This window comes from Pinus tabuliformis, chromosome Q (assembly GCF_031772625.1).
Source record: "Pinus tabuliformis cultivar Carrire ecotype Pingquan chromosome Q, CPIR1, whole genome shotgun sequence".
NCBI lineage: Eukaryota > Viridiplantae > Streptophyta > Pinopsida > Pinales > Pinaceae > Pinus > Pinus tabuliformis.
In genome coordinates this window covers 485,836,831-485,864,222 of record NC_142296.1, presented here as the reverse complement: position 1 = coordinate 485,864,222, position 27,392 = coordinate 485,836,831, and the positions used below count along the sequence as shown (strand labels likewise).

Below are 27,392 nucleotides of genomic sequence, written 5' to 3'. Positions count from 1 at the left end.
GGTCCGATAGACCAATGTTTGGTCTCAGTGTACATTAACCACCATCATCATCATCATATAACCAATACAAATTCATCTTATATATATATATATATATATATATATATATATATATATATAATGAGTAGAAATATTTGTTTTTCCAAAATTTCACACTATCTATATATATATATATAGATATAATTGAAAATTAAAATAAAATAAAATTATTTAATACATATTTTTATAATTATCTATAATTGTGAAAATAATTTCACATAATTTATAACTATGAAAATAATTTCGCACAATTTTTAACCCGAAGTTTCACCAATTTTAACTTTAACAATACTATTGTAATTTTTGACAACAAAACATGTGAAAATAGTTTTTCATATCTTTAATTAATGTGATTTTTGATTAAGACTTCTATTTTTAATATAAAATAATTTTTTGGAAGAAATCACATTGAATATTTTGGTCGAGGCGAACTAGAGGATTTTGTTCATTTTATTAACTAGAGGATTAAGGAACATGCTGTTGATATTAAGCACAGGAGGACCAAATCTTCATCATTGGTCAAATATGTTCATTTTATTAACTAGAGGATTAAGGAACATGCTGTTGATATTAAGCATAGGAGGACCAAATCTTCATCATTGGTCAAATATGCAGAGAAACATCACATATGCATTGAAGATGCTAGGGTTATCGCAAAGATTTCTCATTTTCATCACTTTAAGTTTAGAGAAGCCATTGAAATTCAGAGGTCTTCCAGTAATATTAATAGGGACAACATCTAGAAAATTAGTAACTGTTGGATTCCCACGCTCTCTTCTTCATTTTTCTCAAACAATATTTATTTATTTTTATTTTTATTTTTATTTTTTTAAATTTTCCTTAGGTATATGTTTACCCTCTTGAATTTATTCTATATTTGAATTTTTTTTTTTTTTTTATTTTTTAAGTAAAGAGGTATACCCTCATTAATTTATTTATTAGTTTTTATTATTTTATTTCATAGTTATTTTTACTTTTCATTTTTAATGTTTTTTTTTCTAAACTTATCCTTTAATTAGAAATTTCGTTTCATCCTTGTTTCTTAGTCCTTTTCAGATCCATTAAATAAAATAATAAAATAAATTAATTTTGCCATTTAAATATAGTCGTTAGAAGAAAAATAATAATAATAATTAATATTATTAAATAGAACCCTAGTGAAATATAGTTCTTTATTAATAAGTAGATATTTAATAAAATATACATTTATATATATAGATATCAAAAAAAGAAAATTTATTTCACTTTTCTTCTCCTAGCCAAATTAGCCGTTTTCATCTAGCCTTTAGGAATTGCCTGTTTTCTTATTTAACCTACTTCCCAGATCTGTTTCTTCATCTTAACCTGAAGATGACCAAAATCTTTTATCTGATTTCTTCCAAAAAAATTATTTTGTATTAAAATATAAATCACGAAAACATAAATTCCAATACCTCTATTTTACTTGATCATTATTACTTAAATTTATTTTTATTAATATAATTTTTAATCTTTCAAGCAACTCCACTCAAGGGTGTTTTTTCCAAAATTACGCATTCAATGACCAAACCTCATCAAAATTCGATACCTCGATCAAATATTAGAATTTCCATCTTGCTATATACCTCAATCGAGGTGCTTGATTTTATGAAAGTTCAAAAGAGATAACAAAGTCCTTTTCCAATTATTTTTTAATGATTATGATAAGTAATAGTTCGATCTGAGAGTTATACCTTGATCCAACGTTTGTCATAAAGCTCCACCAAGAATTTTCGAACCTCCATCCACCTCGCCTTCAACTGCCACCCTATATCTTCGCATCCAAGTAAAGAGATGTGTTTTTAGTTAATAAAGAATTTACATTATTAGGTTTCTTATTTTTTATTTATACATTATCTATTAAAAACAAGTATGTTATCGAAATTTTTTTATTTTTATTTTTCATTTATATCTTTAAATTGTATAAATCCGTTTATATCGAGGCGTAATTAAAACTTGACTTGATATTGTATTTTTTTTTTCCAATTTCTTTAATTGTAAATAATAATTTTTTATGGGTTTGATTATAAATAATAAATTAGTAATATAAATGTTAGTGTTTTCTTAACCATCTCAATCATAAACGACGTCGATTTTTTGAATTATTTGACAATATACCTAAGATTAAAAATATTTATTGATTCATTCATGTAAAGTAGAGTGGACAAATAGTACAACGCAAATGTTACATGGGGATGAAAGAAGGAAAACTGGGAAGATGTTAATTTATGAGTGATTTTTTTCTTTTAATTCACCACAAATAATTGATTTGATTTTATATTTTCGATTTTATATTTTTTTTGGACAATATAATTATAACTACAAGCCTTCAAGCAATCACACAATTATGACAGACAATAATGTGGTAAAAGGAGAAAGTAGATGAATATAAAGGGAACACTTCCTCATTGATTTTCGGTACAATGTAATTACAATTACTAGTCTTCAAGAAATCACTCAACTATGATGGTGATAGAATGGAAAGAAATCATTCAATTATGACTGTGATAGAATGGAAGGTGGAGGAATATAAAGGAACAAACATAAAATGTTTAAAACATCAATTAATATAAATCGAAGTTAGAAGAATATAAAGCAACCAACATAAAATATTTAAAACATGAAATTAATATTCAAAACTTCTTTGGGTTGGAATAGGTGCAAAGCATTGGAATAGGTGCAAAGTATAGGAATTTAGGGGTTACATAATATATTTTACTTTTTATATAAATTTTACTTCAATAATTTAATGAAAAAAGAAAAGAGACAAATTGAATTAAGGTGATTTTTTTTTTAAAATATTGTATAAACATGTGTGAAAGGGGAAGTGTCACGACTGCAGATCATATATATAAAAAAAAAAAATTGTCAACATAGACATTAGATTTATATACACTTACGTTTCAATTGTCACAACACTATTCTCTACTTTTAAAGGTGTAAGTACATTCGTATACATATGATATGATCTCTGATTAAAATTCTGGGTCATCATTTTTCTTTTGGATTTAAGTGCCAATGTTTGATGGGCTTCATTAATCTTACTCGTGCCATGGGAATCCCATCCATATCACTAGCTGTCAGTCCTAGGGCTAAGCGCTCATGTTGTTTGATTCAACCCGGCTTACAACTTGTTAAACTTTACATTGGCATTGATATTTTGGTTTTGACATTAATTTTCCTGCTTCGTCCTGGTACGTGGCACGGGCAGGCCTGTCCTACCACTGTGCTTCTCGGGTCTCTCGTCTCATCGACAGTGGAAGACCTGGGATCACAATCCTACGGGTGGGCTCTGTCTGGAGGATTACACATCCCTATTTTCGAAAGTGGTGCCTCATTTTACTCTTTCTTTCCTCGACGCCTGCTCCAGTTCTGCTTCTCCTCTCGCAGGCCTGCTCAGTCTATCGATCCAGAGCTACAATGCAAGTGGAGGATTCTCAGAACTGGGTTATAGATTTTCACTCTGCCGAGTGTACCCCGGGTAAGCATAGCTCACAGATGTGACTATGTTATGTTTTCTTTTATAGTTGATTGTTTATTCTCTGCCTTTGTAGCCCTGTTGCTAACAAGGAATGCAATGTATTTTTAATCTGTAGGAGACTTGGCTATAAGATTGGGGTTTACAACTGTGATCATAAGGTGTTTTCCTCATATGTTTTCAATGCCCGAGGGTTTCCAGGTAAGGTTTATCTCCGGTCTAGTGCTTGTTTGACAGAGAAAGAACTCTTTGGTTGATCCGGATTTAAACAGGAACGCAACAAATTACAGAGATAACCATATACACAAAGATGCAGCGGAAATAATACTTCATTTCGTTAATGGAAAATACTGAAATATGCTTACAACCAGAAATGGAAATAAACCAGCTAGGGCGATGGTAGCTTATCTCTGAGAAGAGATGTGATGGCTACATAGCTTATCTCTGAGAAGAGATGTGATGGCTACATGCCTCTGAACTGTGTTACAATGAGGCTCGAAGGCCTATTTATTGTTGATAAACAATGGAAAAAACCCTTAACATTCCAAAACCTAACCCTAGGAGATGAAACGCCAAACTGTGGGCCCCGTTTGGTGTAAATTCGTACATCAATTTCCCGGGGTCGTAACTTTGGCATATGATCTCTGTTTGACGCGTACAATAGCTCATTAGAAAGATCTATCCGAGCACTATCATTGTTGGAATGGGCAACATTGGACCCATGTTACCCTCGGATTCCCCAAAAAACGTCGTTTAGGGCCTCAAAACGGCTCCAGAAGTTCAGGACCCGAAAAACTGCTAAAAATAGTAAGTTGTGCTACAATTAAGGAAATTGAAAATGCTGAGAAAGACAATGGTGGGGGTCCAGGTGGACTTGGCAGGTGGCCACCAATATCCACCTGGATCATTCCTCCCCCCTTAGGAAGCAATGGTCCCCATTGCGTTGAGCTCCTCCATGAGGTGAGGAAACTTCTGCTGAACTTGTTCCCTGGTGAGCCACTTGCCCTGCTGAAGGAGTTGGCCTGCTTTGACAACTCGATACAGTTGGATATTCTGTTGGCGAGTGTTCTTGATCTGTGTGTCCATGATTCGATCAGTTGCAGCTTGTTCCATGCAATCTGGATTTAATTCTGTGGGTTTGAGCTGTTCTGCAATGTCGGATGTGTCTAGCAATGGTGGAAAGTATGGCCGAAGGCAGTCCACATTGAACACTGGGTGCAGGCCAAGGAATGGGGGAATGCTGAGCTCAAATGCATTGTCTCCCATAGCCTTAGTAATGGTGTAAGGACCATATCGGAGTGGTCTCAATTTCCAATAGGCTCCAGTAAGGCGTTCCTTTTGCAAATGCAACCAGACTTTGTCGCCCACCTGAAACTTGTGTGGCACCCGATGTTGATCATGTCGCTGCTTGTACTTGGAATTTGATTTCTCAAGAATGTCATGGACCTGCTGGTGAATATGTTGGATGCGCTCAATGAAGCTGGTGGCCTTATCTGTTTCGGACTGGACATGAGCTGAATTCATGTGAGTAGCTGCAAGTGGCATGGCCACATCAATGGGGCATAGTGGCTGGAATCCCAAACCCACCTGAAAAGGGATATGGCCAGTGGAGCTGTGAAGAGCTCGGTTGTAGCTGTGCTGAACATAGGGGAGGCTCTCGTCCCATGTGCGTGGATGCTTTGAGTTATACATGCGCAGAATGTGCACAATCATCCTATTGACAACCTCTGTCTGGCCATCAGTTTGAGGATGGAAGGCTGTGGACTTCGTGAGTTTGGTGTCCAGCATTGACCAGAGACTGGACCAAAATGTGCTGAGAAACCGACTTTCCCGATCTGAGATGATAGACTGTGGGATCCCAAAGTGCACCCACACTCGTTCAAAGAAGAGTTTAGCAGTGGCTTCTGCTGTGATGTTCTTCTTGCAGGCCACCATAATGGCCATCTTCGAGAACCTGTCGACGACCACAAAAACACAGTCATTTCCATGCTTAGTGGAAGGAAGTCCTGACATGTAATCCATGGAGATGGATTCCCAAGGTCGACTAGGGGTAGGCAACGGGGTATAGAGGCCGTGCTTCTTAATGGTCGGTTTGGCAATGGCACAGGCAGTACATGATCGGATGTACTTCCCAACATCCTGTCGAAGATTCGACCAATAGAAATAATTTTGCAGTACTGCCACTATTTTCTCGACCCCGAAATGCCCAGCAGCCCGACTGTAGTGTGCTTCCCAAATCATCTTGGCATGCTCGCTTGAAGGAACACAAAGGTGATCGAGGTGGCATAATAGGGCATCCTGGAGGTGAAAATCTGCAACCTGCCGACCCTCCAAGAGTGTCTGGTATGTGTGGCCGAATTCTGGGTCACTTTTGTAGAGAAGTGGCCAATCAGAAGTCTCGTGCCCACAAGATTTGAGCACGGTGGTCAGCGCCATGATCGGTGGTCGACTGAGGCAATCTGCAACATTATTGGTGTTGCCCTTTTTATACTTGATATTCAAGTGAAACCGTTGCAGGTATGTAGACCACTTCTGATGGCGATCATTCTGCAATTTCCCTTGGGTCTGTATGAACTGCAGGGGTCAATGGTCTGTGTGGATGACCATTTCCTTCCCCAAAATGTAATGCTTCCATTGTCGGCAGGCCTGTACAATGGAATACATCTTTTTATCATAAGTGGGGTACTTCCGGACTGTGTCTGAAAGCGTTTTACTGTGATATGCCACTGGATGTCCATGTTGAGTAAGGACTGCCCCAATAGCATAGTCAGAGGCATCTGTCTCGACCTCAAATGGTTGTTGTAAATCTGGTAACGCGAGCACTGGTGCCATGTAGAGGCGATCCTTCAACTCCCTGAATGCCTTCTGTTGCGATTCAGACCAAAAGAACTTTGCTTTCGCCCCTCCCTTGGTGACTTGACTGAAGGGCCAAGAAATATGAGAAAACCCCAGCACAAACCTGCGGTAGAAGTTGGCAAGACCTAGAAAGCTGCGGAGCTCTGTTAGAGTGGTTGGAGAGGGCCAATCCCGAATGACTTGGACCTTGGCTGGATCGACATGCACCCCTTGTTCATCAATGATGTATCCCAGATACTGAACCTGGGTCATGCCAAAAGTGCATTTCTCCAAATTGGCACATAGCTTGTGTTGCCGCAGTGTTTGGAGAACCTGTCGGATGTGGTGGAGGTGCTCTTCCCAACTCTGGCTGAAGATCAGAATGTCATCCAAGTATACTACTACAAAGGAGTTAGTGAATGGCCGCAAGATGTCATCCATTAGCCTCATAAAGGTTGCAGGAGCATTCGTCAATCCGAAATGCATGACCAACCATTCGAAGAGGCCCTCCTTGGATTTGAAGGCAGTCTTCCACACATCTGAGGGTTTGATTGGTACCTGGTGATATCCTGACTTCAGATCGATCTTGCTGAAATATTTCGCCCCCTTTAGTTGGTCTAGGAGGTCATCAATCCGCAGGATCGGGTACCTATTATGGACAGTGATCTTGTTCAGCACCCGATAGTCAATACAGAGTCTCCACGTCCCATCCTTCTTCTGTACCAACATGATCGGGCTTCCACAGGGCGATGAACTCGGACGGATGTGACCTTTCTGCAGGAGCTCCTGAATCTGCCTCTTGATTTCATTGTTCTCCAGAACGGAGCGCCGATAAATTGGTCCATTGGGTAGCAACGCACCTGGGGTCAGATCGATGGAGTGCTTGACTTGACAGTGCAGAGGAACCCCTTCCGGGGAGGTGAAGATGTCTTCGTACTCCTCCACAATCTTGTCCATCTGTAGCTGTCTTGTAGAGGGACCCCATTTGGAGGCCGCGGCCACTGTCTTTTTCTTCCCTTGAGGGCGTATCATCAGGAAAACAAATTTCTTGGTTTTGGAAATGATCTTACAGCATTGTTTTGCAGTAATCAAAGAGATGGCGGCAGGTGGTGCTACCTCTGGTATCCTGAACAACTTATTTCCCAATGTAATAATAACAGCACGGGGCCTTGATTCATACACAGCATGTCGCTTCCACAAGTATGTTTGTCCTACTAATACATCACAAACTTCAAGGGGAGCAATGTCACACAATACCTCATCCGTGAAGGGCTTGATGTTGTATGGAAGGCGACACTGTTGACTCACTCGAAGGTCTCGCCCTTGGTGAAGCCACCCAATGGTGTATGGTTGTGGATGTGCTGTGGTTGGTAAGCCCAACCGCTTCACGACGTCTGCCAAAATGAGGTTCTTTTGACTCCCGCTATCAACAATGAACTGTATCGGGGAGCCTTTTACCCACATCTGGGAGTGGAAGAGACGCTCCTCCTCCTCTGGATCTTCAGGTTCATTTTTCTGGATCTTTTGCAGTAGCAACAGTGGCGCTGGGATCTGCATCAATGATCTGCTTCCCTTTTTCATACCCCTTATCGGGTTCTGACTCAGAGTCGGAACATGCATCTGATTCTCAAACCTTTAGCTTAGCCACTAGTGACTGCTTGGCCTGACACTCACTTGTGTTGTGAGTGGAGCTCTTATGGAACTCGCACCATTTTCCAGTGTCCTTTCTCGGCTGCGCGGCGTTGTTCTTTGCTTGCAGCTTCGGCTGGTTGTCTTGGGCTGTCCCGCCTTGGCTCTGTCCTTTGTTCTGTGGTTTAGGGGCACCTTTCCCCTGCTTTGGATTCACAGATCCAAAGTCTCGCTTCTTTTGTTTAAACTTCTGCTCGATCTTGACAGCATATCGGTATGCTGCGCCGAGCGAGGGGATGTTTAGGAATTGTATTTCTTCCTGGATGTACTTGTGCAGGCAGCCATGGTATTTGAGTATCAAATGTTGCTCCGAATCCTTGATACCCAACTTTGTGCGAAGGGTATGGAAAAGATTGGTGAACTCCGGCACGTCTTGGTCCCTTCCCTGCCGCAGCGTGGTCCACTTTATGTATTCACCCTCATAGCTTCCAACAGGGTAGTACTGCTCCTTGATGGCATCCCGGAACGAATCCCAGGTGGGTGCAGCTGAAAATAGTGAGCCAGTACTTTCATCCTTCTGCTCGCAGTAGGTTTCCCACCAGTCCTTGACGTGGGGGGCTGCTTTGAGAAGAGCAAAAACAATCTTTTCCCGACTCGAAAATTCATGAACAGAAAAATAACCCTCTAGCAGATTTAACCATTTATCTACGGCATCGGCGTCTATCTGACCCTCGAATATGGGGATTTCAAAATTAACTTGTACCTTAAAGGGTGTGGCGTTTCCAGAGGAGCTGCTGGAAGCCGATGCGGCGCTTCTGGGTAGCCGCTGAAGGATCTGGGCAAAGCTGTCCATCATCGCGTTCCGTTGTTGCTCGAGGGCTTCTTCGAGCAAGATTTTGATGGGATCTCCTGCCCCCTCATCTTTCTTCTCGTCCACCATGGGAGGCCGTCGGGATTTGCGAGGCTGGTCTTGCAAAGGTTCAACCAGTTCAAGCCCTAACTCCTTATATCCTGACCTTGTCGGGGACATGCAAAGAAAAACAGAGAAAAAGCAGACCGCTCTGATACCACTGATCCGGATTTAAACAGGAACGCAACAAATTACAGAGATAACCATATACACAAAGATGCAGTGGAAATAATACTTCATTTCATTAATGGAAAATACTGAAATATGCTTACAACCAGAAATGGAAATAAACCAGCTAGGGCGATGGTAGCTTATCTCTGAGAAGAGATGTGATGGCTACATGCCTCTGAACTGTGTTACAATGAGGCTCGAAGGCCTATTTATTGTTGATAAACAATGGAAAAAACCCTTAACATTCCAAAACCTAACCCTAGGAGATGAAACGCCAAACTGTGGGCCCCGTTTGGGGTAAATTGGTACATCAACTTCCCGGGGTCGTAACTTTAGCATATGATCTCCGTTTGACGCGTACAATAGCTCATTAGTAAGATCTATCCGAGCACTATCATTGTTGGAACGGGCAACATCGGTCCATATGTTGCCCCCGGATTCCCCAAAAAACATCGTTTAGGGCCTCAAAACGACTCCGGAAGTTCAGGACCCGAAAAACTGCTAAAAATAGTAAGTTGTGCTACAATTAAGGAAACTGAAAATGCTGAGAAAGACAATGGTGGGGGTCCAGGTGGACTTGGCAGGTGGCCACCAATATCCACCTAGATCATTGGTTGCTTGAGGCTAGAGCTTTAGCTCTCCTGAGTATTACTAGCTTTTCTATTCCTGGTTTGCAGTAAAATCGGGGTCTCATCACACAATTATTAGTTGTTAGTTATCAGACGAATGCCTACAGTTGTTATGAGATGTAAGCATGAACATTCCCTCTGTATAATCGACGGTTTTATTAACCGGCTGCGGGTCTTGAGACTATGGCAGCGCTGACATAATTTCTATGTTAAATATTTTTTTGTGAAAGATTTACATCTCTCTGTTTAAGAAATGTTAATCCAATTTGGCAGACTTCTTGGGGTTCGAAGCCGTTTCCATTTTTCCTTATGCCTATGATTTTGGTTCCATATGGATTATAAATTGATGTCTAGTTCTATGTATGAATTGCTATATGCTATACGGAATGTAAATTGAAGTCTGGTTCGATGTATAAATGAAATATGTTTGTTGTTCCTTGAACTTTCCATAATATTCTTTTTCACAAATCTCAGTACTGTTTGGAATAGATAGAATTTTTTTGTGGAAACCCCGAGTCAGGGTTTCACCTATTTTTATCTCTTTCTAATTACGCGGCTCTGAGTTGAGATCGATTTGGTAATTGTCGTTTGCGAGAGTAGGATATCTACAGTTCTCTGCTTTTCCGATTTAATATCTAGTACTTTTAGTTAACTTGTTTGGGGATTTGTTCTGTCAAAGTTAATACTATGCGGTTTCATTCCCATGTAGGGATTAGGAAGACCTGGTAGGGTTTTAGGGTTTATTTAACAGTCCACTCTCTGGTTTACTAGCCCTGGGTGGCTTTAGGGTTTCCACCCTTATAACCTCTGCTATATCGACCCCTCTGATGGCATCATTCTTCGGCTCTCTGTGGTTTAATCTGGGGTTACCTTACCTGATGGTTTTACTCTTTACTTATTTTGGCTACTAGAATTCTTAGCATTCTTAATTAAATTCCTAATTTGTAGTTCTAAAATTTTACATAATCAATAGAGAAATTGTTTACTAGTTCGTTACAACAATGATTATACAATAATCCATTTTCTAGCATTAAAAGACTTGTACAGACTTAATTATACAACTAGTATGTTCCAGATTACAGGAAATTCTCCCACTCCGACAGTTATTAATTCTATTGTAAAAGATTACTAATACTTAAGGTTTCTGACTCTACCATTTTGTTTTCGTTATATAAAATACAAACAGAACCCTACTATTAATATTTCCAGATATCACTTCAGCCTTAGGCACTCCTCTACATCATTTCATTCACAGTAAAAGACACATAATTTAATTTTGTGCAACAGTTTAATTTCCCAGAAAGTACCTCTTACCTGAGCTGGTTTAAAGTAAAGAACTCCAATGGTAGAGATCACCTCTGTTTTTCGTCGCTAGTCATCCTCTCGTCCATGAGATTTGTATTTCAGGACCAAATCTACCCCATAGCTTGCTCACAAGACCTCTGTCTTCTGCAAGTTGCTCACACACAGTGCTTATGCTATCTGGTCATGTTATGAAACCAGCTCAAGAAAAGATAGAAAAGTTAGATCAATGCCTTAGAATTCAGCCTCTTCGAGGGGGCAACCTCCTTTACAATACATAAATGAACAACTCTTTGATGATACAAATGAAAAGACCTCCTTTCTATATATAGGAGTCTAAGGGGTCATAACATAATCAGAGCCGACATAACAATAATAATGTAAGGGCACAATAATAACAATAGTGGGCTTCTATGGGGCACAATAGTAACAATATGGGCACTACATGGGTACAACAATATAATAAGTGGGTTATACTAATAACAATAAGGGGTTACACTAGTAGTATAGGGGCCTAACATGCCCCTCTCCTTCAAAAAGCGTTGTCCTCAACGCTTGAGTAGTTCTTGATGCTTCTGTATAAAATTTTTGTCCTCCCATGTGGAATCATCAGTGGGTAAGTTCTTCCACTTGATGAGATACTCTGAAATTGATCGATTTTGTAGCTGTCGGGTTCTTGTTTCCTTGATTGCTTCAGGTTCCAATATGAATTTTCCTTCCTCTTCAATTTCTGGCGATATTGTTTGAATTGGGATCTTTTGCAACTTTTGAATAAGTGGCCATACTTCTTCGTCCTTCTTCCATTCATCCCTTGCTTCATTTATCCAATCTGGTTGGATAATATAAATAGCACAAAACAATGCTTCCACATCCTCATCCTTGAAGAGTCTTCCCATTCGGTAAGGTCGCCATTTTTTAAGTGCATGTAGTATTGCCAACATTTCCTTCTCATAAATAGCTTGCTTGAGATGTAGCAGTAAAAATACCCAATCACCTACATCAAAACATTTTTCACTACAATGTTTATCTACCTGTTGTTTCGTTTGATTTTGCACCGAAGTGGCATTATCCTTTAAAAGTTGGAGAACTTGTTGTTGATGCTCGATGTGATCTTTCACTGCTTGAACCTTTTTCTTCTTGATATGTCCTTCTATCTCTAGAGTTTGAGGAGTGGTAATTTCTTCCAATCCTTTACAAGATGTGGTCGGATTCATTTCTTGATGCTCGATGTGATCTTTCACTTCTTGAACATTTTTCTTCTTGATATGTCCTGTTATCTTGATAGTTTGAGGAGTGGTAATTTCGAACAATGAATTACAAGATATGGTTGGAATCATTTCTTCTTTCTCGATGTGATCTTTCACTTCTTGCACATTTTTCTTCTTGATATGTCCTTCTATCTTGAGAGTTTGAGGAGTGGTAATTCTTGCCAATGCTTTACAAGATATGGTTTGATTCATTTCTTCTTTCTCTAGGGTGGGGTCCTAGCGGATATCTTCTTCTTTTGATGTTTCTTGATCCTTTTCTTCCTCCTCTTCATATTCTATGTAAAATAATTTCTTCTCAACACACTTATGACCTGTAGTGCATTTTCTATCACAATTGTAACAAAGCCCTTTTTCTCTTTTTTCTTCCAATTGTTGTGGTGTAACCCTTGTAGGTTGTGGAAGGCTAGGAGAAACAACACTTCCATATTTATAGTTGTGAGGGGTACGCTTCTTGGTTTCCATAATTTTTCTTTCCACTATGTCACAAAGCCATTTTACTCTTTCCAATTGTTGTGGTGTTGCTCTAAAGAAGGTGTTGCTCTTTGTATCCTCATAATGTGCTATCATTTCCTCGGTGAAAATTGACCATTTAACAAGTTGTTTACGAGAACAAAGCCCTTCGTACCATAAAAATTGATCTAGTTCTAAATATGAAGATGCAATACATACCTTTTGTAACAGTTGTACACCATGTAGATCAAAATATTGCTCCATATGAAGTATCCAATTTACCAGATCCTTGCCATCAAACTTCCTCATCTTGCTTTTTCTTTATTTTAGGAGCTTGACCTTGAAACGATTATAACTCTGTACTTTTAGATCTTTAAGTTCTGAAATTGTGACCTGTAGTAGCCCTCTGTGTCCTCTTTCCAATGCCACCAGTCTGATCCAAATTCGATTTTCTAAGAAAGAGTTATGCACAATCTCCCAAGATGACCGGATTATAGACCTTTCCAGAAGAGCGAACTTGTATGAAGTGCCATGTGTCACTATTTTCACCTTTGGATCTGAAAAAGATATACAGAAAACTACAGTCCGTCCTCTTTCTTTACCTTCTCACTAAATTTCAATCCGATCCCCAGAGAGAAAGTTATGACGATTTTCCCCAGGTCACCTGTTTTGAATGTAATTTAGGAGTCTGCAAAAAGACCAACTTCCTCAGATCATATCTCCACAAATATCGTGCGAAAAGCTCTGAAATTCGGACCCAAGGTTCAACATGATTTCTTCTCAAATGGGTTTTTTTTGCGACTTCTGAAATGTCACAGAAAGAAAGTTATAGCGAAAAATGCCACGATGACCTGTTTGGAGCAGCGAAACCCTAGAATCCAAAGCTCTGATACCAAATGTTATGAAACCAGCTCAAGAAAAGATAGAAAAGTTAGATCAACGCCTTAGAATTCAACCTCTTCGAGGGGGAAACCTCCTTTACATTACATAAATGAACAATTCTTCGATGATACAAATGAAAAGACCTCCTTTCTATATATAAGAGTCTAAGGGGTCATAACATAATCAGAGCCGACATAACAATAATAATGTAAGGGCACAATAATAACAATAGTGGGCTTCTATGGGGCACAATAGTAACAATATGGGCACTACATGGGTACAACAATATAATAAGTGGGTTATACTAATAACAATAAGGGGTTACACTAGTAGTATAGGGGCCTAACAGGTCATCACCAGACTTAGCAATTTTTCCCTTTTTACCACTTTACATTTCAGCGATGTTTTTCCTCCCCCCACTTCCTTTTCTTTGGAAGCATTTCATAGTTAGGGGAGCTAGTTAGGGTTTTTCCAGAAACTACCTTTTTCAACTTCCCTCCATGAGAAGTTACAAGATCTGCTAATACTTAAATCATTTTTCATTTTCAATAATTAACAATATTATTCAACTTAAACAAGTAATAACGATAATTATTCCGATTTTTCTTATTACGGTAAATAAAATATTTACAGCTTTCTGGGGACATTACAGGAAGTAATACCCAATGGTTAGTCTTAAAATTTACTCTCACATAGAAATAAGTATATATGTGAAAAATCCATTTGATTAATAAGAGAAGACTTTACAAGGATTTAAACATGGACGACCACCAAAAGAAGGACTAAATGTTACAATATGATAAAAATAATATTCTCCAAAATTATAATCTTTAGTGAATACAAACCTTTCCATCCAATGGAATTGAATTTTTCCTTGCATTTATATGAAAATAAAATCTAAAAATAATTCGTTGCAAGTAGCAACTTTCCTAGACTAGAATTACAAAAATAGACATCAAAAATAAAAATATAGGAATTAGTTGTGTTGTTCGCATGTGTTGTTTGCTCTAAGTTTATGTTAACTAGTTGTTAGTCCAATTTTCACAAGGAAAACTGAGCTATCAAATTCCAATTTTCATTGATAAAATAATTGTATCTACCCACCTTTCTATATGCAATGTCTAATTTAGACGATTTCTCATAAGTTGAGACTATACAAAACATGTTTATCGACAATTGTTTAACCTTTTAAATCTCTAGTCATGTATGAAAATTTCCACCTTAATTCCATTCTTTAGTATAAGTTCTTTGTAAGACTCCTATGAAATTAAATTTCCTTTATTTCCCTAGAAGTGGATAAACCCATTTCCTTCAAATTTTTAAAGCTTTTTATGAACAACTCAATAATTATTTCCATTATATTGCAGTTGTTTTGATATATTTTTTTAATTTTCTTAGTTAGAACTTTGTTTGTCTCCATTAGTACTGATTTTCTATCAGTAAATCCTAATTCCTTCGACTCTTCCCAAGACTTAGAATTTAGAAATTTTATAATTTAATTTTCCAGATGAGGCTTATTGACCCTTACAATTCATCCCATGTATGTTGGATGGTTTATTTTGTGCAATATGTCGATGTACACTCATCACCAGTTAACATAAAACCATTCCAAAGATTTCCAATTTATGCTATGATATAATCTCACAAAATATATATGGATCCTTTAATTAAGTATGTTCCTTTTATTTAATGTTGCATATATTACATATAATGTTTAACTTTAGCCTTGATAATCTGCAATTCGTTCATCCTTTAGTGCAATAATTATTTTTAGGTTCTCAAGCTAAACCTTCCTCAATCTCAAATCATCTAGATCTTTTCTAACTATTCTGATGGAATTGATGGTGTTGTAGGTACACATGAGGAACTTGCAAAACATGTTTTGTCCTTTATTTTTTTAATATTTCAATCTACCATTCATAATTCTTAATCTATTTATTGATCTATATAATCTTTCTCAATTGATCCTTCTCCACTTTATTGTCAATAGGTACAGAGTTCAAACATGCTTTGTATTTTGGAATTTAAATATTTTTTTCAATGCAACGATACCAATATCCTTTTATTTTATGAATTCTTGAATTGATTTTGTATCCCTGGGAATATTCCACTTACCATATCTAATTTGATAAGGATTTGTATGAATTGCAATGGCAGGTCCACATTTCTCTGGTAGGAGGTGATCGTATGAGGGTAACGTGGATTACAAAGGAAGATGTACCCTCCATGGTTGAGTATGGAAAATCTCCGGGAGAGTACACTTCTTCTGTATTTGGGGAGATTGCTTCTTCCTACACCAATCTGTTTTACAGATCAGGCTACATTCACAACGTTGTGACTGGACCACTTGAAGCTAATACTGTGTATTATTATCGATGTGGAGGGCATGGTCCGGAGTATACTTTGAAGACACCGCCGTCACAATTACCCATATTCTTTTCAGTGGCAGGTATGTGTAACAGTCAGAATTATAAATATTTCTCAGAAAGGGCTGTGTAGGCTTTTTCTTGTATGGTTTTACTTTCTTCATCTTTGTACTTTCCAAATCAAAATTTCAAAATTAATCGGCCACCTATACCGGGGTGAGAAACATTGGGACTTGCATTTAGAAGCAATATAGACAGAGTGAGAAGTATGGTTATTTTTATGTAGATCGAACATTTCAGGAATATTTAGATGCAATATAGACCAAGTGCGTGAGAAATATGATCATTTTTATATAAATTGAAGATTTCAGGAATATGTAGAAATCCAACAGACAACAGGAAAGTTCTTGAATTCTTGAATATTTTAAAAATATGCAATCTAAATAAATTCAACACAAAATTACTGAATCTTTAAACACTCAGGATTGAGAAGCATTGCACATGGGATTGATCTGATTTTTTTAAATGGGCTTTGTATGAAATTTTAAAAGAAGTATAGGCTCTGTCAAGTAACAAGCTGGCTTGCTGTTGGTAGTAGTTTTTCTCAATTTTAATTTTTAGAAAAAGAAATTTAAAATAATCAGACCAAAATTTATCGATCGAATTGATTAATTTTCTGGTTTATGCTATGTTTTTTTAGTAGTAATCTTACGGTGCATAGATATTATCATTTTCTTCTTTTCTTTTTATAAAATAGAATAAAATATTTTTACTTATTCTTTGGCAGATCAGTTAGGAGAACTGCTGAAAACATTTAGGCTCACAGTTCTGATGTCCTTTTATTTCAACAAATATTCAAACAGATATATATATATACTAAAACTTTTTTTCTCGTATAATTATTTAATTATTTTGTAGGTATAGTTCTATTGATTCTATCTTACCAGACAAACTGGATGGACAAAATCAACTTTAAAACATAGTTACCAAGTTCGGCCGTACTGCAGAAAAAAATTCGAAAATTCGCCGGTTCGATTCATTTGCGAATTAATACGTCAATTCGAGTTCGGTACGGTGTATTAGATATTAGGTTCACAATTAACGTTGGCGTTTTCGCAGTGGGTTGAGAGCGTATGGAGTATTATGATTCGCGATTCTCCCACCGTTTAATAAAAGAAATTGTTGTCGCTGCCCGCGGGGCTCTTCTCCCCTACAGGATCTGCTTGGAATGAGCGCTTTTTGGGCTTCAGTTTCTTCGAACCTTACCCCCCTTGGATTCCATAAATCGATTGCAGGTACCCTCTGGTCAAAGGTACCTTACAACAAATATAATAACCAAAGTCCCTACTCGTCATTTCCTAATAGTTAAAAAAAAACAGGAGAAGAAAGAAGAGAATTAGGGCTCTTCCTCTCCTCGGAGTATTTAAATGCAGGATTGCCCATTTACTATTTCTGTAAACTCCACAAGCCCTAGGAATCACATGTGCAGAAAAGGCCTTGTTATCTACTCAACTTCGTAAAATGGACGACTTAGAAATGAGGGAACCGACTTGTACTCACATATCAATTCCTACACCAACCATCACATCAGAGGCCTCTCGATTCCTACACCAACCATCACATCAGAGGCCTCTCGAATTGATAGATCAAGTCCGACCACCTTGACTTTCTCCTCGCTTGGGGATATAAAATATTGCTTAGTCATCATGATATCCGGATCCATAAAAAAAATAGAAAAACAGTAACTTCTATATTGCAAAAATTTATAAAATGGAAAAATTCATTACTATAAAAGATATAAAATGGTAAGTTCCAAATTGACAACTTTTATAAAAAAAAAAATAGAAAAACAGTAACTTCTATATTATAAAAAATTATAAAATAGCAAAAGTCAGTTTACAATGGATAAGACTTATAAAAAAATAGAAAAAAAAAAGATAAATCCAATATTAAAAAAAAGAATATTAATTATTTGTAAGACGTATAATGTCGAATTTTTTCCGTATTGAATTTTATAGTGTCGAATTTTTTCCGTATCGAATCGAATTCGAATTCGAATTTGGTAACTATGCTTTAAAACACATTCAAGGTAGTTATCATGATGTGTTCCTGATGCCTGGTGACCTCTCCTATGCCGATAACAACCAGCCTTTGTGGGATTCGTTTGGGAGATTGGTGGAACCTCTGGCAAGCAGCAGGCCCTGGATGGTCACAGAAGGAAACCATGAAACTGAAACAATTCTCATCTTGATGGATCATGCATTTAGATCTTATAATGCCAGGTGGCAAATGCCATATAAAGAAATCAATTCCACATCAAACTTGTATTACTCTTTTGAAGTTGCAGGAGTGCACGTTGTCATGCTGGGTTCCTACGCAGATTATGGGGAGGATTCGAACCAGTACAGATGGCTGAAGGTAACGTTAGTTATAATAACTAATTATTGGACTGATAGTTCTAAGCAAAATTAGAGGGTATGTTAGAAGAATGAAATCAAGTACTGACTATGAATTAAAATTAAATTGCTGAAAGTAGGGTGACCTTGGAAGGGTAAATAGAGTGAGAACGCCCTGGCTTTTTGTGTTGTTACATGCACCATGGTATAATACAAATACTGCTCACCAAGGCGAAGGGGAGAAAATGAGAAAAACCATGGAGCCTTTGCTTTACTCTGCTAATGTGGATATCGTTTTTGCGGGTCATGTGCATTCTTATGAACGCTTTGTAAGTATTTCATTAATATTTATCTTAAATGTATTTCCTTGAATAGAAATATTTTTCTCTTCTGATTTTCCCTGTAATGTCTTAATCTTTAAGACTCGTGTGTAAAACAACAAACCTGATTCATGTGGACCTATTTACATTACCATTGGAGATGGAGGCAACCGCGAAGGGCTTGCTTTAATATATGTCCTGTAACCACCAGTCTCAACTTATAAGTTACTCATATTTCGTTTTCATTTATCATTGAAAATGGCCATGATGATGACGGTGATGGTTTGCTTCATATAGACTTCAGTTATTGCGTGGTTGTTGAATTGGGTAATGATTAATTAACAGGTTCAAGGAGCCACAATCTGAATTGTCTCTCTTCCGAGAAGCGAGCTTTGGACACGGTGAACTTGCAGTATACAATGCAACACACACACATGTTGGGTATTTTTGCTGGGGAAATACCAAAACCAATTTTCAAACACACACACAGAGACAATGCTCTGTTTTACTTTACTCCAGGATCTTTTTGTGCACAGGAAGACTCAAAAAAAATTTACTGAGAGACAGAGTATTTCACCACCATAAAAACATTCTATTCATTAAAACCTAATACAAAGATTTGCCACTGTAAAATCATTTTCATATTCACTGCTGTGAAAAACAACTTACTGCTGTAACAAAAGTTTACATGAGCTTACTGCTGTTATCTTTATGCACTGCTTGTGCAAAACCACACATGGTTTTTGCTATTCCAGAAATTACATCATCTGGTTCTTCTCATTTTACACACTGCTGTGTGTATTTCTTTTACTGCACCATCATATTTTTACGCTGCTGTGAACGCATTACATTTACCTCCCGTGTGCCCCATAAAAAAAAGTCAACACAAAAAAAACTAACTTATTACATACGTTTTTTTTGGTTTTAATACATGCCGTATAAAAAGTATATAAAACATATATAAAAAGAATTAAAACTATGCGCCCATGCCCATATTAATGGGACTCCACCAAAAATTACGTGTGTGCCCATAATCATTTAAGACGGGCCTCCACCAACCTTCGTAAATGCAATAAAGGCCTCAGCGTTTCCTCCACGGCGGTCAACGGAAAAGACAAACACTCCACGCAAAACTTGAATTGACCCAGGTTTGTATGCAGCTTCAATCGATCAACGGCGGAGAACACGCAACCAGATCGGACGATGGAGAGGATATCGGAAGGCAGATTTTCACCGAGCTTTAACTTCCGATGGGTTTCGTTTGCTGATGTCATGCGGGTGACACGCGTCGCCTCCAAATCGCATCGGAGCTCAACAATACGGAAACCACTTTTCATGGATGGCGGTGCGATATGATCCTGGCCGGTTTTATGGTTTTGTTCGGTGGTTTTGGAGTAGTACGTGCGCGTTGAAATTACATTTTCAACACTCCCCTTTAATTTCAACTCCTGGGCATTCGGTCATACCCAAACACTTCCTCAAAAATTCAAAGCTTTTCTGATCCAGCGACTTTGTCAAGATGTCCGCAACCTGTTCTTGAGTCCTGCAGTGTTCTAGGACAATTTCTCCATTGTTCACCAATTCTCTGATGTAGTGGAACCTTGTATCAATGTGTTTCGTTCTCTTATGAAACACTGAATTCTTTGACAATGCAATAGCTGAGCTATTGTCACAAAATATCACTGTCGCTTTTGCCTGCTCTTGGCCTAAGCTTCTCAACATTCTTCTCATCCACACTGCCTGACAAGCTGCTGCTGTCGCTGCCACATATTCAGCCTCTGCTGTAGACAATGCTACAATGGACTGCTTCTTAGAAGCCCATGAAATGGCTCCTGAACCCATATTAAAAACATAACTGGAAGTGCTCTTCCGATCATCTACACTTCCAGCCCAATCGCTATCAGTGTAACCAATTAAATCTGAATGTTCTGAGGCATGATATAGAATTCCAAACATTTTAGTGCCTTTGACATACCTCAAAATTCTCTTTGTTGCCTGCCAATGTGCCTCCTTTGGGCTCTCCATAAATCTGGAAATTAAACTAACAGCATACATTAAATCAGGCCTAGTTGCTGTTAAATACATAAGGCTGCCAACAATACTTTTATACAAGCTAGGATTAAAATCCTTGTTGCTGTCCTCTCTGCTGAGCTTTAATCCCGTCACTATGGGAGTGATTGCTGCCTTGCATTCTTCCATCTTAAATCTGCCCAAAACTTGATTTACATATCTTGCTTGAGATATAAAAATTCCTTTTTCATTTTGATCTACTTCTATGCCTAAGAAGTATCTCAACAAACCCATGTTAGTCATTTCAAATTCATTCTTCATGACTGATTTAAAATTCTCAATAAGATAAATATCATTTCCAGTGAAAATAACATCATCTACATACAAGACAACAATTAAAATTTTACCATCTTTTTCTTTGATGTAGACGGTGGGTTCTCCTTCACATTTGTCAAATTCATTATCCAATAGATATGAGTCTATCCTGTTGTACCATGCTCTTGGCGCTTGCTTCAGCCCATAAAGAGCCTTCTTCAATTTGCACACTTTGTGCACTTCACCTTTCTTCTCATATCCGAGAGGTTGTTCCACATAGACCTCTTCCATTAACACTCCATTTAGGAATGCTGACTTCACATCCATTTGGTAGACTTTCCATTTGTTTTGTGCTGCTATGGACAGCACTGCTCTCACGGTTTCCATTCTTGCAACCGGTGCGAAAGTCTCCTCATAATCTCTCCCATACTGTTGCTTGTACCCTTTGACAACCAGCCTTGCCTTGTGCCTTTCAATCTTGCCTTCAGCATTGCTCTTGGTCTTATAGACCCATTTCACACCAATGACTTCTTTGCCTTTTGGTAACTCAACCAAATCCCATGTTTTGTTTCTCTCTATGGCATTCATCTCCTCATCCATAGCTTCTATCCATTTCCTATCTTTAATAGCTTCTTCAAAATGAATAGGATCATCAACATGACAATACAAGACAAATAAGGAATTCATTCGTTCATCATAAATATCACTTAGATTTCTAAACTTCTTACCTCGTTCACTTGGTGTGCAAGTGCTTGAAGATGCACTTGAATTTCCTCCTTGTGGTGTGCTTGGAGAAGCACTCTCATTAATCCTCAATGGTGTCCCTTGCTGTCCTTGTGTTGGCACTGCTGTTTGGGGATGCATTTCAGCCACCTCCTCTTCATCTTCATCATGAGACAAACAGTTCTTGACATTCACTGTTTTCTCTATGCTTCCATCCCAAGCTTCCTCTTCAATGAATTGAACATCCCTGCTGACAAAGAAGTTCTTGGTAGATGGAATGTACAGCCTGTAGGATTTGGATTCATCACTGTATCCAATGAAGATGCATTTCTCCCCTTTGTTGTCCAACTTCCTCCTTAGCTGATCTGGTATGTGTGCATAGGCCACACACCCAAAAACTCTCATGTGGGTGACTCCTTGCTTTCTCCCACTCCATGCCTCTTCTGGCACTTTGTTCATGACTGCTTTTGTAGGACACCTGTTCAAAATATACACTGCACAATGTACAGCTTCAGCCCAATACTCATTTGGCAAATGCTTTGCCTTCAGCATGCTCCTCGCCATATCCATGATGGTCCTGTTCTTCCTTTCAGCAACTCCATTTTGCTGTGGGGTGTACCGAGTTGTAAACTGTTTATGAATTCCATTTTCTCTACAAAACTTAAGGAATTCATTGGAGATATACTCACCTCCTCTATCAGTTCTCAATACTTTTATGTGCAGCCCGCTTTGGTTCTCCACAAGTGCTTTGAAATTTTGGAATTTCTCAAACACTTCACTTTTGTTTTTAAGGAAATATATCCAAGTCTTTCTTGTAAAATCATCAATGAATGTCAAGAAATATAGGCTGCCAGCTAATGATGGAGCTTGCATTGGTCCACACAAATCTGAGTGGATAATCTCTAAGGGTGCCTTTGCCCTTATGCTCTTCCCTGATGGAAAACTTTCTCTATGTTGTTTTCCCAGAATGCAGCCTTCACATAGGCTGTCCGGTTTCTCTATCAATGGTAATCCCTTTACCATTCCTTTTCTGCTCAATAAGTTTAGGCCTCCAAAATTTAGATGCCCGAATCTCAAGTGCCATAACCAGTTTTCATCCTTTGGCACGCTTTGGAAAGCCTCTTGGGTGACTGCTGCAATTTCACCTTTGTTTTTCATGTCTGCCCTGATCCGGAGAGGGAACATCCTGTTCCTTGTCATCTTCACTTCAGCAATGCATCTTTTGCTGGGTGGTATGTCCATGATGGTGCACACATCATTTACAAAGTAAACATTGTAACCCTTTTGGATAAGCTGTCCAACACTCAAGAGGTTACATCTCATTCCGGGGACATAGTAGACATCTGCTATGGTTTTCCTTTCTCCTTGTTTTGTAAATATTTTTACCTCCCCTTTTCCCATAACCGACACTTTACTCTCAGTTCCTAGTGTGACCTCTGATTTCAAATTCTGATTTAAGGCTGAAAAGAGGGCTATATTCCCTGTCATATGGTTGCTGCAACCTGAGTCTAAAAACCAAATTTCCTCACTGTTTGTTTCAGCCATGTTACAGGCTAACAACACATTACTTTGACTGCTGTTTTCTCTAGTAACATTTGCATTTTGTCTAGTGTTCATATCATGTTGTTTCTTTCTACAATCACTAGCATAATGTCCATACTTTTTGCAATAATAGCATTGAACATTAGATTTATCATACCTTTGTCCTTGAGCATGATACTGTTCTCTTTGTTGGCTGCTGCCTTGGCCTTGGTTCTGATTTGGATTGCTGCCTCTTCCTTGTGCATTTGATGAGCTGTTCCTTCCACCTCTGTTCTGGCTTCTGCCTCTTCCTCTTTTGTTTCCTCTGCCTTGACCTCTTCCTCTTCCAAAGGACATCTGGGTCTTGAAGGCTTGCTCAAGAGATGAGTTTTCATTCCTACTCAACCTCTGCTCATGTGTTATCAGTGATGCATGTAGCTCATCAACTGAATAGTTTGAGAGATCCTTTGTCTCTTCAATGGTGGTGACTATGGCATCAAACCTTGAGGGTAAGACCCTCAATATTTTCTCCACTATCCTTCTATCTTCAATGGTTTCTCCATGAGTTCTCATTTGTGTGATTACACCAATCACATGAGTGAAGAAAGATTCAATGTTGTCTGACTCCTTCATTTTCAAGTTCTCAAAATCCTTTCTCAGCAATTGTAGTTTTGCTGTCTTCACTCTCTCCATGCCTTGATAGGCTGTCTTGAGGGTTTTCCATGCTTCATTTGATGTTTTAGCTGCTGCTATCCTTGGAAATATACTCTGGTCTACTGCTAGATGCAACAATAAAATGGCCTTTGCATCCTTCTTCCTATTGCTCTTCAGGAGATCTCTCTCTCCCTGAGTTAATGCATTGAACTCAGTTTCATTTGCTGGTTCTTCAAAACCATCTTCAACTATTTCCCATAAATCTTGAGAGGCAAATAAAGCTCTCATGGTTATTGACCAGTAGTCATAGTTCTTCCCATTAAACTGTGGGAGCTGGGTGTTGAACATACCCATGCTTGTGCTAGCCATTCCTTCACTGTGTATTTTTTTTTAAAACAACTAACTGTCTTCTGCAATCACAAAAGAAATGCTTTTGAAGAATACCTGAATCCTTTGATGTCTGAGTCTTCTGTCTGCCTGAGAAGTTTTGCTGCAGCTACAAACCTTCTCCCTTCAGCTTCTTTAACTTCTTTAAAGAGCCTGGTCCTGCTCTGATACCACTGTTGGGTATTTTTGCTGGGGAAATACCAAAACCAATTTTCAAACACACACACAGAGACAATGCTCTGTTTTACTTTACTCCAGGATCTTTTTGTGCACAGGAAGACTAAAAAAAAATTTACTGAGAGACAGAGTATTTCACCACCATAAAAACATTCTATTCATTAAAACCTGATACAAAGATTTACCACTGTAAAATCATTTTCATATTCACTGCTGTGAAAAACAACTTACTGCTGTAACAAAAGTTTACATGAGCTTACTGCTGTAAAACAAAATTTACATTCACTGGTGTAAAAACAACTTAGGCTCCACCATTATCTTTATGCACTGCTTGTGCAAAACCACACATGGTTTTTGCTATTCCAGAAATTACATCATCTGGTTCTTCTCATTTTACACACTACTGTGTGTATTTCTTTTACTGCACCATCATATTTTTATGCTGCTGTGAACGCATTACATTTACCTCCCGTGTGCCCCATAAAAAAAAGTCAACACAAAAAAAACTAACTTATTACATACGTTTTTTTTGGTTTTAATACATGCCGTATAAAAAGTATATAAAACATATATAAAAAGAATTAAAACTATGCGCCCATGCCCATATTAATGGGACTCCACCAAAAATTACGTGAGTGCCCATAATCATTTAAGACGGGCCTCCACCAACCTTCGTAAATGCAATAAAGGCCTCAGCCTTTCCTCCACGGCGGTCAACGGAAAAGACAAACACTCCACGCAAAACTTGAATTGACCCAGGTTTGTATGCAGCTTCAATCGATCGACGGCGGAGAACACGCAACCAGATCGGACGATGGAGAGGATATCGGAAGGCAGATTTTCACCGAGCTTTAACTTCCGATGGGTTTCGTTTGCTGATGTCATGCGGGTGACACGCGTCGCCTCCAAATCGCATCGGAGCTCAACAATACGGAAACCACTTTTCATGGATGGCGGTGCGATATGATCCTGGCCGGTTTTATGGTTTTGTTCGGTGGTTTTGGAGTAGTACGTGCGCGTTGAAATTACATTTTCAACAACACATTGGACTTGGCATCGTAATCAGGACGATGAGTCAGTGGTATCTAATGAAGTTTGGGTGACCAGTCTCAGCAGTTCAGCAAACTCATGTCACAAATTACAGGAAAATCCCACTTCGTATGATTCAGTCAGTTGACGATACAGTAATGAACTATAGGGAACCTGTCAGTAAATGTGGGACGATTTTCTTAACCATGAGCGCGGGAATCTCATAACAAGAAACGAACTGAAACGACTAGAAGACAATACATAACTCATTTCCCTTGGCTGGATGGGAAATAGATTTACTTAATATTTCAGTGGCTATGGTTTATCCATAGGTTGCAGAGATATGTACAACTTCACGATTACGTGGGTTGAAATGTGGAGATAAAGGAGTGCATATAAAAAAGAACTGAGTGGGGTCAAATTTAATATTGTATTTATTAATCATAGATTGATGATATTGGCCAATGGAGTTTTTAAAATTATAATTGATTGTTGTTGATATTAAATGCAGATAAAATTATATGAAAGGTTATTTTTTAAGTTTTAAATTTTATATTAAAGTATTGTATATATAGATTTGTATTTAAGTGAAAGGAAAATAATGATAATAATATTTAAACATTTATTCCGTAAGGCTGTAAGTAAAATGTTTACAATAATATTTATAATTTTATTGTTTACATATTTATAATTATCGTTTCTATTTCCTCAAAGTTTTATTTTTTTCATCATTATCGTGTTTTGTTTTCGGATAAGAATAATATCCATCTTAAATACGGATCTAACATGAGTTTAGAGGGATCAAATTTCTTCACGAACAATTTCTCTATAAATGGATATTATTTAAATGTTTTGTATAGTTATATATATATATATATATATATATATATTTTTTTTTTTTTTTTTAATTTTTAAAACTTTTTATTTTGGCCGACATAAGAGTAAAATTTCAACTTTGATGATGGGTAGACAACATTACACATCATAGCGTTGTAGAATGAGCCTCTCAGCTCAATGAGCAATAAAATTTTCTTTATGGCCTTGCTACTATCTCCCATGGGGTCAGTAAGCAAACTTTTAATGTAGTGATTGAGTTATTGATTTATATCTTGGTGACCCCAAATTTCTTACTTTGACTATTTTTTAGGTTAATGATCATGTTTCTATTTTTTTGTGTGATATTCTTGTGTTTTATCATAGAAGTGCTGATTTTTTTCTCTCTCTCCTTCCTTTGGAATTTTATTTTATTTGTATAGGATTTTTTTTCTTATAGCCTTTCTTCTAGCTACATTTCTGTATTTTTTTCTTTTAATGTTTTTTTTCCTTTAATGTTAAACCTTGGTTCTTCTTTTTTTCCATGATTCCTTGCTCTAGTTACCTTTTGTTTCCTATATATTACCAAATTCCTGTATGTTTGAGGGTTTAATATTTTGTTTTATAGCTTTTTACTTCTCTTGAAATTTTAATACATAGATTTGTCTTCTATCGTATCATCCTCTCTCCACCATTTTTCAATATTGCTCTTAAAGGAAGGGTTTCTTATCCAAAATGCTTCAAAGTGAAATGGTTTGGTTTCTAGAGTTCTATCAATCTATAAACAATCGTATGGTCCAATGGTTTGAGCAATGGCAGGGTAGAATAGTGACATGGAGGCTTAGTCCAGATAGGAGAAGGATTTCTAAGATCAAGTATCAATCCAATCTTTGTTGAGAAATCTAGGGCATCAAGATTAGGTGATTTCTCTATAATGATAATTGCTTGTGAATGCTTTTTACTTCTATAGATTATGATCTTTTCTTTACTTAGATTATTATTGTGTTCTTCTTCATCAAACAACTATCACTACATAAACAATAAAGAGACAAGAGACAAAAAATGTAGGC

The 27,392-nt window shown here is 37.6% G+C and overlaps 1 pseudogene; it reads left to right on the top strand.

The window, feature by feature from the left end:
• The first annotated feature begins 3,109 nt into the window (after positions 1 to 3,109).
• On the top strand, positions 3,110 to 25,657 carry LOC149220290 (purple acid phosphatase 22-like; annotated as a pseudogene).
• The last annotated feature ends 1,735 nt before the right edge of the window (positions 25,658 to 27,392 follow it).